A 12360-nucleotide genomic window follows, 5' to 3' on the forward strand; every position below is an offset into this window, starting at 1 on the left:
TGCACCATAATACTGCTGCTGGCCAGGAGGGGGCGGTGGTGTCCACGTGAAATGGAAATAGCACTAGGAAGGGGTAAGTAGGGCAATTAGACGTGGAGAGATTCGTTCAGCCAGCCAGCCATCCGACCATCTGTCTGTCCATCCATCCATCAGATATTGTTAGGACACCCCGCCCCCCCCCATTATATGCCAAGAACTGTCTAGGGAACACGGAATTTAAGATCTGAAAGGCTCATCAGAGATCATATCAATACTATCAGCTCATTTTATACACGCTGCAAAATCCAGTTTCTACATTTGGTTTTGGAGATATTTGCCCATAAAAATAACGAAAATAATCCCACTTTCCAAAGCACTCACAACATATTATTTCACTGGGTCCTTACGTCATTCCCCCAAGGTAGTAATGACAAGTGCCACAATTCCTATTTTTTTTTTTTTTTTTTTTTTTTGTGGTACGCGGGCCTCTCTCTGCTGTGGCCCCTCCCATTGCGGGGCACAGGCTCCGGACGCGCAGGCTCAGCGGCCGTGGCTCACGGGCCCAGCCGCTCCGCGGCACGTGGGATCCTCCCAGACCGGGGCGCGAACCCGGTTCCCCTGCATCGGCAGGCGGACGCGCAACCACTGCGCCACCAGGGAAGCCCCACAATTCCTATTTTTAAAATGAAGACCAGTGCATGGCAAGGAGAATCAAGTGTCCTCTGATCACAGAGGGCTTAGAATTCACTTTGCAAAAGGTACCTCGTACACCCCACCATACCAAATCCCCTCACGTCAAGGCTTATAAACTGTGTAAATGTTTAGCTTGTGTTCTTAATGGACTAGAGGAGATGAAGAAAGGAAGAGGAGAGGAAAATTAAGTGCAGTTAAGTTCTAACAGGTGTTTGCTTTGCTCTGAGAGAATGGAGGAAGGAAAGAGACGGGGGAAGGAAAGGTTATGGAGGAAAGAGACGGGAAACGGGAAGGAAAGCCCACGTGAGACTGGAAAGCCAAAGAAGCACGAGGGGAGGGGGTGAAAAGCCCAAGGCCTGGCACAGGGCAGTCAGAGCCGGGTCGGGGCTCTGGGCACAGCCGGACGGATGCGAGGCTGTCAGGGTCCCAGGAAGCACCCTGGGAAGCTGCATCCCCACCTTCCCTCAGCGAGTGGAGTGCAGGGCGGGGAACACTGCCATTTGCCTGAAGATCCAGCTGCAACCTCAGATGTCCCCTTGGACCCATCTGCAATGAAAACCACGCCCCCTTCAGCAGAACCTTCCACCTGGGGATCCTTGGCAGAGAGAAAAGGAAGGAAGCCCAAAAGCCCAAACCAGCAAGTGCGGGACGAAGGCAGCAGTGGGGAGAGGGCAGGGCTCTGACTTTTGGAAGGAAACGGATGGAGAGAAGAAACAAAAGGAGACCAGGGTAAAGGAAGCCAAACGTGACCAGCGGGCGTATGGGGACACGTAAGGCCGAATGTTTTGCTTTATCCCCAAACAGAATTTGAGTTTGGAAACTCAGTTATAATACCAACAACAACTGTGATTTAGAAAGCGGCTCTTCCAGTTCTCACCCCGCCGCCAACATCCTTATCCTCTCCGACTTCTGAACTCATCCACTACCATCTCCAGCCAAACCCTGGACAAAGGAAATTACGTTCTTCTCCCTGGGCTGGAAGAGCTGGGCCTTCGAATAGCGGCAAGCGGCTCCTGGGACCCGTCCTGGGGTGGGGGCTGGGGGCCTCGGGATGCTCCGAGGCGCAGAATCAGGCGCTCACCTCTCTGGGGGCAGCCCCCCCCACTTCTCTCGGGCCAATCTCAAGCCACGGCCAAACACTCCAGGGCTGAAACCGTCTCCTGGCACCGCTTCACTGGAAGAACAGCCAGGACCTCTGCTCCTCACCTCAACTCGTGTGCTCAGAGAAGCGAGAGCAAGAGTGTGGCTGGCACCAAGTGCACGCCCGTCTCGGACACGCGAACCCACAGCTGGGCTCCTGTCTTTCCCCGAGACAAGGGACGTCCTCACACGTGGTGATTCCAGACCCAGGAATGGAAAGGAGCTCCCTTCATCCTTCCTCAAACTCTGAATCCCTGAGAAAACTGCCTGTTGAGGAAAGATTCGAGCAAGGGGTAGGCAAAAAATTCCAACCGGGAGGAAACTCACCCCAACTATCCAAAACCGCATGAATCTCGGGCGCCTGCGGTCGAGGTGTCTAGGAGATGTCCTCCTCCCCTAGTGACCCCACATCAGCTGACCCTCCATATGCCACCCGACGGGTACCAAAAACTCTGCTTTCAACACTTCAGTCAACAGACAACTTATACTGTCACGTGCCATTTTACTCCCTGTGCTTACAAGGCTGTTGATTTGGGTTGCTCTGGAAAAATCTCTCCCCTTCTCCCTGATGACGCACACCTCTCTCTTCTGTTCCTCTTCCTGTCTCAGCAGCTGGCTCCTCCCTTGCTCCTCCACCTGAAATTTAGTCCTTCCCCAAAGGTGGGCCCTTCACCACCTGAGCCATTTCCTGTTTTCCATGACTTCAACTATGCCTGGAAGCAGAGGACTCCTCTACCTGCTTCTGGCCCTGTTAGCTTCAGCCCAGCAACCTGTTGCCACCGCGACATTTCCTCCAAAGAGACGTCTCACGAGCACCTCAGATTCAAAACTGAGCTTTGCCGTCTCTCCTCCCAAGCCGCCTCCCACCACTGCCCAGCCTCATGGCATCCTCATTTCCTAGTCTCTCAAGCTGCAAGCCCATCTCTCGCATCTCACCCCACAAAAAGTGAGCCACTGAATCCCATCAATTCCATTTCCCTAAAGTTCCCATAACCCATCCTTCCCTTCCACCCCCAGGGCTCGACTTCAAGCTCTCAATGCCTCCGGCCTAGACTTTTCCAATAACCTTCTAAGTAGTTTTCTCCTCTCCTTTCCTCTTTCGTGCCCGTTCACACCTTTGTCCTTGAATCTTTCTAAATAAAAGCCTGATACTATCTTTCTGCCCCCTACTAGCGTTCCTGTTAAAGTCCAAAATCCTCAGAATAGAATTCAAAGCTCTCTACTGAAAATAATTTGACACTTCCCTAGATCTCAATACTTTCTCCTTGTACTCGCTCAAAGGGTGCCCGTCTTTTCGTCCTACTTACCTTCCCCTGGTTTTCTTAATACACAATTCTTCTTCCCCTGCCCCCTACCTCCCCAACGGCTCACCACTTGTGCGTGAGGCGCCCTCTCCCTTCATATGTACCCAATGGAGTCCTGTTCATCCTTTAAGACCCATTTCAAACCCGGCCTTCTCCAAAAAGCTTTTGTAAATCTCCGCCACAGAACTGACCAAAGCATTTGACACCTTGGTGTTTAACACTTCACTGGTGTTAAAGTGAAGACCGGCACGCTCCTGGGCGCACACCTCTCAGCCTCCCTCCCTGCTCAACGGGGCGCTCTGTAAGTAGCGTGAGCTCAGCTAAGGCCTGAAGCGAGTCTCATTCTAGTGCACACCCACGGCTTTAACAACCCCCAGGACCACGACAGCTCCCAAATCTGCACCTCCAACCTGCTAATACTCATACAAACAGCTAAAAGTTTATCAGTGCTTATGAATTCCTGGCACAGTGGCAAGCATTTATTAACGCATTCTCTCATTTAATCTTCCCAACCAACCTGTGAAGTATTAATGGATAGAACCAGTCCTGTTTTTCAGGTGCTAAACTGAACGACTGACAGATTAAGTAGTTTGCCCAGAGTCACTCACACACACGGGCAAGTGGCTGGAGAGGCCTAATCAAACGTAGGCCTATCTGACTGTAGAGCTTGTTCCCAGAACCAAGCGCTCAGTAACGTTTGTTTGCTGGGTGACGAGACAGGAGGGTAGATGAACAGGATTGATGGGGAGCTGAACGGATGGAAAGAAAGAAGGAATCAACTTTCTGCCTCTAGCCTTCAATCCATTCTCTATCTCACTGTCAAAATGAACTTTCCACAAAAACGTAAATGGGTCATTTTTGGCCCTCCTCTGCCCCTGGTTAAAGCCCTCTATGCTTTTCTATCTCCCTGGAATAAAATCTGAGCTCCAAACTATGGTACAGAAGTTCCCCAACTGTCAACTCCAAGCTGCTTTTGAAAGCTCCGGCTTGGCTACTCCTGCCAGGACATGCTCGGCCTCAGCCATCAAGGCCTATTCACGGATCCCCTGCCACGCTCCCTCCGTCTTCCACGTTCTATCAGTCTTTCGCACCCAACACTTACACTGAAGGCTAAGCCCCAGTATCACCCTCACGCCCCACGCCATGCTCCACCTCCACTCGGATCCTTCGCTAAACAAGAAGAAATGTTAGGAGCTACTACAGTCCTAACTCAGCAAAATCACAGCTAGGCTCGTTCGATTCCTAAAACGCCTTTACTTTTACCAGGCTTTTTTATTTATTATTTTTTCCTTTGGCCACGCCGTGCGGCTTGTGGGATCTTAGTTCCCCGACCAGGGATGGAACCCGGCCCTCGGCAGTAAAAGTGCCGAGTACTAACCACTGGACCGCCAGGGAATTCCCCTTAAAACTCTTTTAAAAGGCACTCCATCATCCTACAGATTCAGATGTCCTGCTGAGCAAATAAAACCAATTCTGATGACTCTCATAACCTGTAATACTGTTTTTCCAACAAACTCTACGATGTGTGCCATTAATCTGATCCTGCCACCCTTATTAACAATAGTATTACATTGTATTTCAAAATCCTTGGATTTTGAAGCTAAAAATGACCTTAGGTTTGCTGTAGAAAGAAAGGAAGACACGGATTTTGGAAGGGCTATTGGAGTAAGACCCCCAGCCCCTTTCCAGATTTCAGAATTAACACAGCCAACTCTTAACTTCACATATAAGAAACCTGAGAAATAGAGGTTAAAGGTTAAGTGCCTGGCCAAGGGGATAGGACTTCACATCTGGATCTTCTGTTCCACAAACATTTACTGAGCACCTGGCATAATACTAGGCATTCAAGTTCATACTGATGAGTCAGGAGGATCCTTGTGCTTGGGACATTATCATCGGGAAGAGCTAGACACATATTCCTCTCATTTTAATATAAGCAACAAGTGGTGTGACAGAAGAGAGGAAAGGAATCTCAGTCAGAGGTCAAGAAAGGCTTCCTTGAAGATATGGCCCTTGAGACTTAAGCTGGGTCCTTAAAAATGTGTCAGAGTGAGCCAGGTGAAGGGCGTGGTAGTTAGTAGGAGGGAAAAGAATGTTGCTGAAAAAAAAAAAAAAGACAACCCACAAAAACCAAAACAACAGCATGAACAAAGGTATGAAGGCCTAAAATAGCATGGAGTCCACAGAGCAGTACAAGGAACTGTGTGTTTCTGAAGCATAACATACTTGAGCGAAGCTTAAGAGATTCCTGTCCTCATCAGCTCTCCCCAGTAACAGGTCAGCTGAGACCCCCCCCAAACCACCTTTAACCCACTGCAGGGGGCCCAGAGGTCATTCACTCACTTCCCATCTTTCCTATTTTATTACTATTATTTTTTTTGATACGGACCATTTTTTTAAAAAATAAATTTATTTGTTTTTGGCTGTGTTGGGTCTTCGTTGCTGCGCACGGGCTTTCTCTAGTTGCGGCGAGGGGGGCTACTCTTCACTGTGGTGCGCGGGCTTCTCATTGCAGTGGCTTCTCTTGTTGCAGAGCACGGGCTCTAGGCGCGGGCTTCAGTAGTTGTGGCACGTGGGCTCAGTAGTTGTGGCTCGCGGGCTCTAGAGCGCAGGCTCAGGTAGTTGTGGCGCGTGGGCTTAGCTGCTCCGTGGCATGTGGGATCTTCCCAGACCAGGGCTGGAACCAGTGTCCCCTGCATTGGCAGGCGGCTTCTCAACCACTGCGCCTCCAGGGAAGTCCGATATGGTCCATTTTTAAAGTCTTTATTGAATTTGTTATAATGTTGCTTCTGTTTTATGTTTTTTGGTTTTTTGGCCACGAGGCACGTAGGATCTTAGCTTCCCGACCAGGGATCAAACCCGCACCCCCTGCAGTGGAAGGTGAATGGACCGCCAGGGAAGTCCAGCCACCTCTCCTTTTTTTTTTGCGGGGGCGGGTACGCAGGCCTCTCCCTGTTGTGGCCTCTCCCGTTGCGGAGCAAAGTTAACTGTTTCTGCCCCAGGGATTGCAAGATATGTACCTGTCGCCCCACCCCCAGAGGCTCCTTTCTGGCTCTCAGGCCACTGTGGGTTCCGGCCCTGGCTCATTCCCAATCAGACCCCCTCCCCTTCCCACCCCTGGACACTTCATGTTCACTCTATGGTTCGCCCTGAGCCCAGCTCTGCCATGACCTGGAGGATCAAACGTACGGCTGTCACAACTTCAGTGCCCCATACTGGTAATTTTTTAAAGACTGCCTGATACATTCCAGCGCACCCCACCCTAATAGAAAGAGCGTTTAATTAGAAATTTAGAAAGCCAGTTTCAAATGAGACGTTTGTTTGCTGAAGGCCTGCTTGGGCTCTGCAGGGTCAGGATTAATTGCCAGTGTACAGTGGAAGCAGGCTCAGCGTCGAGTCCCGGCTTTGCCACTTGCTGCGTGACCCCGGCCTCTAAGCCTTATTTTTCTCATCAGACAAATGAGAGATACTAATACCTATCTCAGAGGATTGCTGTGTTAAGTGACATAACGTAAGTGAAATCTTCAGTGCAGTGCCCGATACATAATGAATGATCAATAACTATTTCTGAGCTGCTATTATTAAGAAGGTTTTTGTGCCTCTCTGTAAAAAGTGGAATAATTATCCTTTTGCCCTTTTTCCTCAGAGGGTTTTATACGGACATGCTTTGAATGCTCCCAAACGTTACTTCCCGTACGTAGGAGGGACCAAATCTACACGGGGTGCCCTCTTGAAGTGCAAAATCCCAGCCCCACCCCCACTCAATAAATGACAATTCCCAGGGGATGGTCTCATGAATCCGCATTGTAAACAAGCACCACAGCTCATTCTGATGCACCCCAAAACTTGAGAACCAGTGTTCCCAAGGACTAAACCATATAAGGATCAAGGGATAAGTGACCGTTATCTGCCCCAGATGACAGAAACCTGCTTATAACTCTCTTGAGCGCATCAGCTGTTCAGTGTCCGCCGGGTAGGTGGACTCGCTGTAACAGAAAATCAGTTGAGCTTGTCAGAGGAAGTGCCAATGGAAGAGACCCCAGGGTTGCTGGGGAGTGGGCTTGAAGGTGTGGTTCTCAAGGTAATACTACGACTCAGCACACCTGCCTTTGCTGCAGGAGCCTGACAATTATCATTAGATCCCACGCCCACAGCCATATTACAAACACCGCTCCCCTCCCTGCCTTTAGTAGCATCTAGTTAAAGCTGATTCCGATGTCCGAGCGCTTCCTAATTCCTAACAGCTGACTATTCTGTTATCTAGCTATGCCTCTCCCATCCCCATGCCAATTCTGAAGTTTCATCAGTAATCCTCCTCAGCTCTTTATAATAGCACTGCAAATATCCATGCAAATTAGCCAGCTCCACTTTGAATTTTCCCATAGCACATGTTGCAGTGTCTGAGATAGGATGGCCATAGGTGTATTTGCATAATAGTTGCAATGAAATTTACATGCTTCCCGCAAATGCCTCCATTAGATCTGTCCACCTAAACTGGTTCCAAATTCAGAGTTGACAAGGATTCCCCGAAGATGGCTGTTTTTCAATCCTCTGTATTCCTGCTTGTCACTCAGTGTCTCTGTACCCATAAATCCACAGCACGGTAGATAGGAAGGGCAGACCCAACCAGAACTTTGCAGAGGAGGAAAAACAGCCCAGATCACAAATCCCAGCTGGGCCCCAAATTCCCCTTGGGCCCTCCTCCTTGGAGAGCAAAATACGAAGTCATTGAGAAAAAAAAATTTCCCAGGCCTGCTTCAGTTCTTGTTATGACGTCCCGGAGCTCCAGGTCTTGGTCCCCTTTACCCATGAAAGTAAAACCACAGTCTCAGGTCCCCAAGGGATGATTGTTGCAGAGAAAGAGTCAGAGTCCTCTTACTGTTATGGATGGAAGCACAGGCCCATGGAGATGATGTGACTGTCCACCAAGGGGCTAACAGGCAGCTGGACAGGGTGCTCAGCACTGTAAGTCTCAGTAGCTTTTTTCCCCCATGCTTTTTAGGATCCTGGACGGGGTGGGGTTTTGAAAGGATGGAAAAATGTACTATTGTTCCTCCTAAGAGGAGCTCCTGGTGACCATGTATAGAACTCACTCTTTGAGAGCCTATCACTTAGAATCGAAACCTGGCAACAACCCTGCCATTGGGTCCAATTCCTTCTCTTAGGGAGAAAAAGCCAACTGTGCTTTTTGCGTCAAACTGTGATTACCTGGTTGAAGAAAGGGGCCAGACAGCTTCTGAAGAGATGCCTTTTTGTTGTTGTTGGGGTTTTTTGTTGGTTTGTTTGTTTATGGCATAGAGGTTCTCTTCCCAACTTACGCTAAAGCAGGTCTCTCTCAGCCTGGTTCCAGCATGCCACACTTTGGCCCGGATGTAGCATCGTGTTGCATTTCAGCAAAGGGCAGGGAAGGAGAGGAATCCTGGGATAATGCCTTTCTTTCCTAACACAGTTCATACAGTGCAACTGCAGAGCCTGACACTGAGCAGGCCTCCCTCCACTGCTGAAAGAGCAAGATTTAGAAAGAGATGAACATTTTCGCTCCCTCTCTTCTGTACTAGTAACTTGCTGAAATGCCCCGGGGGCTTTCCAAGTTGGGCCTTTGGGTGAAATATACACAGCGCTCAGGGAAAGGTTCTGTCTGAAATTTGGAACCAAGAAGGTGGAACTAGACTGTTGCCAGGTCAGACCATGGGCAGAGACACCTTACAAATGGAAGCCTGACAGTTCTCCAGACTCACTATCTGGCCACTGGTCATCCAAACATTGGTTCACAGGGTCCACAAGGCCCAGGGCCCACCCTCTCTCTGCACTCTGTCCCTCATTGGTCTCCATCTCTGTAGATATTGTGTAGATAATTCAGGGCGCTTCCTATGGCCAGTAAGTTCCACGAACCCATTCTTCCTTCCCTATCTTGTTCAAGTACCTATGGAAAGCTAATTTTTTTTTTAATCTTACAAAGGGAATGAAAGGTGGCAGAGCCCATCCAAAACATCTGCAGCCAGCTGGCTAATTTAATACCTTCTAGGTACATACTAGATACATTCTCATTAGGGAGCTACTTAAGCCTGGAAGGAATTACTTGTGGGGAAAGCCACAGCAGTGACTTCAGTTGTTGATGAACTTATTAACTGAGCAATTAATGAAAGGGCAAGGTACATGGAAAGTGTTTGGCCAAGGAGAAAGGCAGAAGAACATCAGTTTCCTTACTACTGGTGTTCTCGGTCCAGAGAGGTGATGGGTGAAGACAGGGCTGGAGCGCGGGCAAAGGTTGTCTGCCTTTCCAACACAAGCCAAGGAGAGATCGCTCATCACAATGGCTGCAGCCTCCATCCACCCTACTCCCCCACTCCCTGGCTTTCCTACAGCTTCTGTTCAGCCCAGAGTTTGGAATTCAATCCAGGAACAGGCATGACAAACACTATTTTTCATTTCCATGGAGACCAGGGCCCGCAATAGAACCAAGACTCCATGCCTGAAATGCCAAAACAGCCTGACCCACTTTTCCTCCTTCCTACAAAAACAAAATAAGTTTGTTTGGGTCCTGCCAGAGCTGAGGGAGAAGCCAGGGCTCCAGTTATCTCTAGGGACATTTCGAAGAGGAACAAATGATGATAACCTTTGAAAACTCTGATGACGCTACAGAACCAGTGTCAGAAGTCAAAGGCAGACACGAATTGTTTTGCGCAAAGGGTTCACAGGCCGCACCAAATCCATCCCGTGTCCTTGTCCTAACCTTCTGGAGGGGTGGACTTAATGACTAGCAATCCAACTCCTGGGATCCAAACTCAGGGATCTGCTTCCTCAACTTTCTCTTGTACCACTTTCTCCCTCACTCTATTCTGGCCTCCTTGGACCTCTCTGTTCCTCCAACACACCAAGTTCACCGCTGCCACAGAACTCTCTCTCACTCTAGAGTTTTGAATTTTGATTCCTTTTCAACTTTTAGATCAAAGTTCAAATGTCACCTCCCCCAAGCAGCCTGTCTCGAAGGACCACTGCATCTAATGCAGCCTCCCTGTCTCCAGGCCATCACTATCACATCGTGCCATTTCCCACCTTCACGGCACTTACCAGGAGCTGAAGTCGTCTTATTTTTTGTTGTTGAGCTGCTTACACTAGATTGAACACTCCGTGGGGGCCAGGGCCTTGTCTATTGTGTGGTTCCCCAGTGCCTCTAGCTCAATGACCGGGGATCACAGATACGTATTGCATGAATAAAGGAATGCACTCATTTGAAAGCCACTGTTCAGCCACTCTGTTAGATATTTCTTTCTTAAGCCTGCCCCAAATCTGCCTTCTTATAACAGCTCATTGGTTCTTGCTCTGACTTCTGTATCCATGAAAACTAAAACGTGACATCACTTCCAGACTTTGCTGGCCTGATCACTTTGTCTAGACGTAAGTGTACATGTTTGAGTTTAAATACTGAGCTGTTTTGTGCCCTTGAGAAAAGTCACTTTATCTTTCTGGGTACCTGTGCTCCTTGCCTACTGGATGCTCACAACCTAGCTTACTAGGATGACTGGAAGAAGCTAAAAACAAACAAACAAACAAAAAACCCAACTAATTCGACAGTGCATTCCCAAAGTAAAGGGCTTCCTATAGTCTGCTCATGGAGGGAAAAAGGGGGTTAGAAGTAGGAAGTCAGTTTCCAGCTAAGGAACTGCATCCTGTTTCTAAATTCTGTCCTGTCCACGAGGCAAAGACAAGGGATGAGAATACAAATTGCTGGTATTTACATCTTCAGCTAGTCCCCACTTCCACAGGGCTAGGAGGATAAAGCCTTAACATGAAGCTGAAGATGCTGAAATTAAACACAGGAACTTACTGGTGGTGTACAATTTCCTTTCTCTGAGTTTGTTCACAACAGGCCAAACACCTAACATTTGGGAAACAGTCCTGCCGGATTCACAGGCAGTGTTGACCGAACTGCTCTCTGACAGTCTGTCGTCTGGAAGGGGTCTTAGTGGTCATGTAATCTCCCCTCCCACTGGACACAGGAATTTCCTCTTTGAGGCCCTGTCAATAGCCACGTCCCCCCACCCCCACTTCAGGTTTCCTAGGAGAGAGCACCCATTAGGTGGCCGCACATGTGTTGGAACAGCTCCAAAGGGACTTAATTTGAAGCGCCATGGTCCTTACTTCTCCACGATTCTCGGTGATCATTCTCCATCCAGCTCTCTCTGAGCTACACAGTTAAGCTGACCTTGTGGATTGGATGTCATTAAACAAGCATTTACTGAACACCTAGTATGTGTCTCCTACTGTGTGATACGTATTCATCCTGAGGGCCCCACAGGGCAGCGACTGCGTCGTGGTTCTTTGTAGATACGCAAGGATTACATACACAGTACTAAACACGCTGGGCACACATTAGGGTCTTTATACTTTTACACTCGACTCACTATCAATCACAGTCAAATCTAAGTACAATCTACCCAAAGTATTTCAGAAGGCTCAACACTCAGGAGAACGGGACCTTGTGAAAGTGGAAAGGTGCTAAGCTATTTCAGGAAGCCCCTTCCTTGAAGGATATTTCCAATCCATTGGGCGACCACAAATCACCAGAACAAGGCAGGGAGGAGTTCAACTGAATAGAACGTCCAGCTTCTTCTAAGTTGGCTCCACAAGGAGCCCCTCCCCCATCCCGCGCAAGAGAAATGTTACTGCTAAAACTGAAAGGAACTTGTGCAGGATCCATCCGTCCGTCCATCCATCCATCCATCCACCCATCCATCCATCCATCCATCCATCTAACAAACAGCTGAAGAGAACATGCTCCAGATAATGCTCTAGGCATTAGGGAAACAGGCTCTACCTCTAAGGAACCCACCGTCCATGAGCGAGACAGACATGTAATTAACCCTGCGGTTAAGACCTACTTGGATTCAGTCAAACAGTTCCCCTCATCACCTGTCAAGGGAGGTGGGCAGTCCCGACTCGGCCCCTTCGCTGTGTATGATCTGGGGGCAAACCCCTCCTCCCTGAGCTTCGGCTTTCGTTATGCAAGAAGAGTGAGCGTGAATATATCTTAAGCCCCCCACAGAGACAGAGACGTGAGAGGGGGTGACAAAGAGCGTATAAAGGACACACCGTGGGGCTTCCCTGGTGGCGCAGTGGTTGAGAGTCCGCCTGCCGACGCAGGGGACGCGGGTTCGTGCCCCGGTCCGGGAAGATCCCACGTGCCGCGGAGCGGCTGGGCCCGTGAGCCGTGGCCGCTGGGCCTGCGCGTCCGGAGCCCTGT

General features: G+C 49.2%; 1 protein-coding gene across 4 annotated transcripts in view; it reads right to left on the reverse strand.

Moving 5' to 3' along the window:
- GRAMD1B (GRAM domain containing 1B) overlaps positions 1–12360 on the reverse strand; it is a 185893-nt gene that overhangs the window by 47942 nt on the left and 125591 nt on the right. The window lies entirely within an intron of this gene.

Source organism: Physeter macrocephalus, chromosome 16, assembly GCF_002837175.3.
Source record: "Physeter macrocephalus isolate SW-GA chromosome 16, ASM283717v5, whole genome shotgun sequence".
NCBI classification, from domain to species: domain Eukaryota; kingdom Metazoa; phylum Chordata; class Mammalia; order Artiodactyla; family Physeteridae; genus Physeter; species Physeter macrocephalus.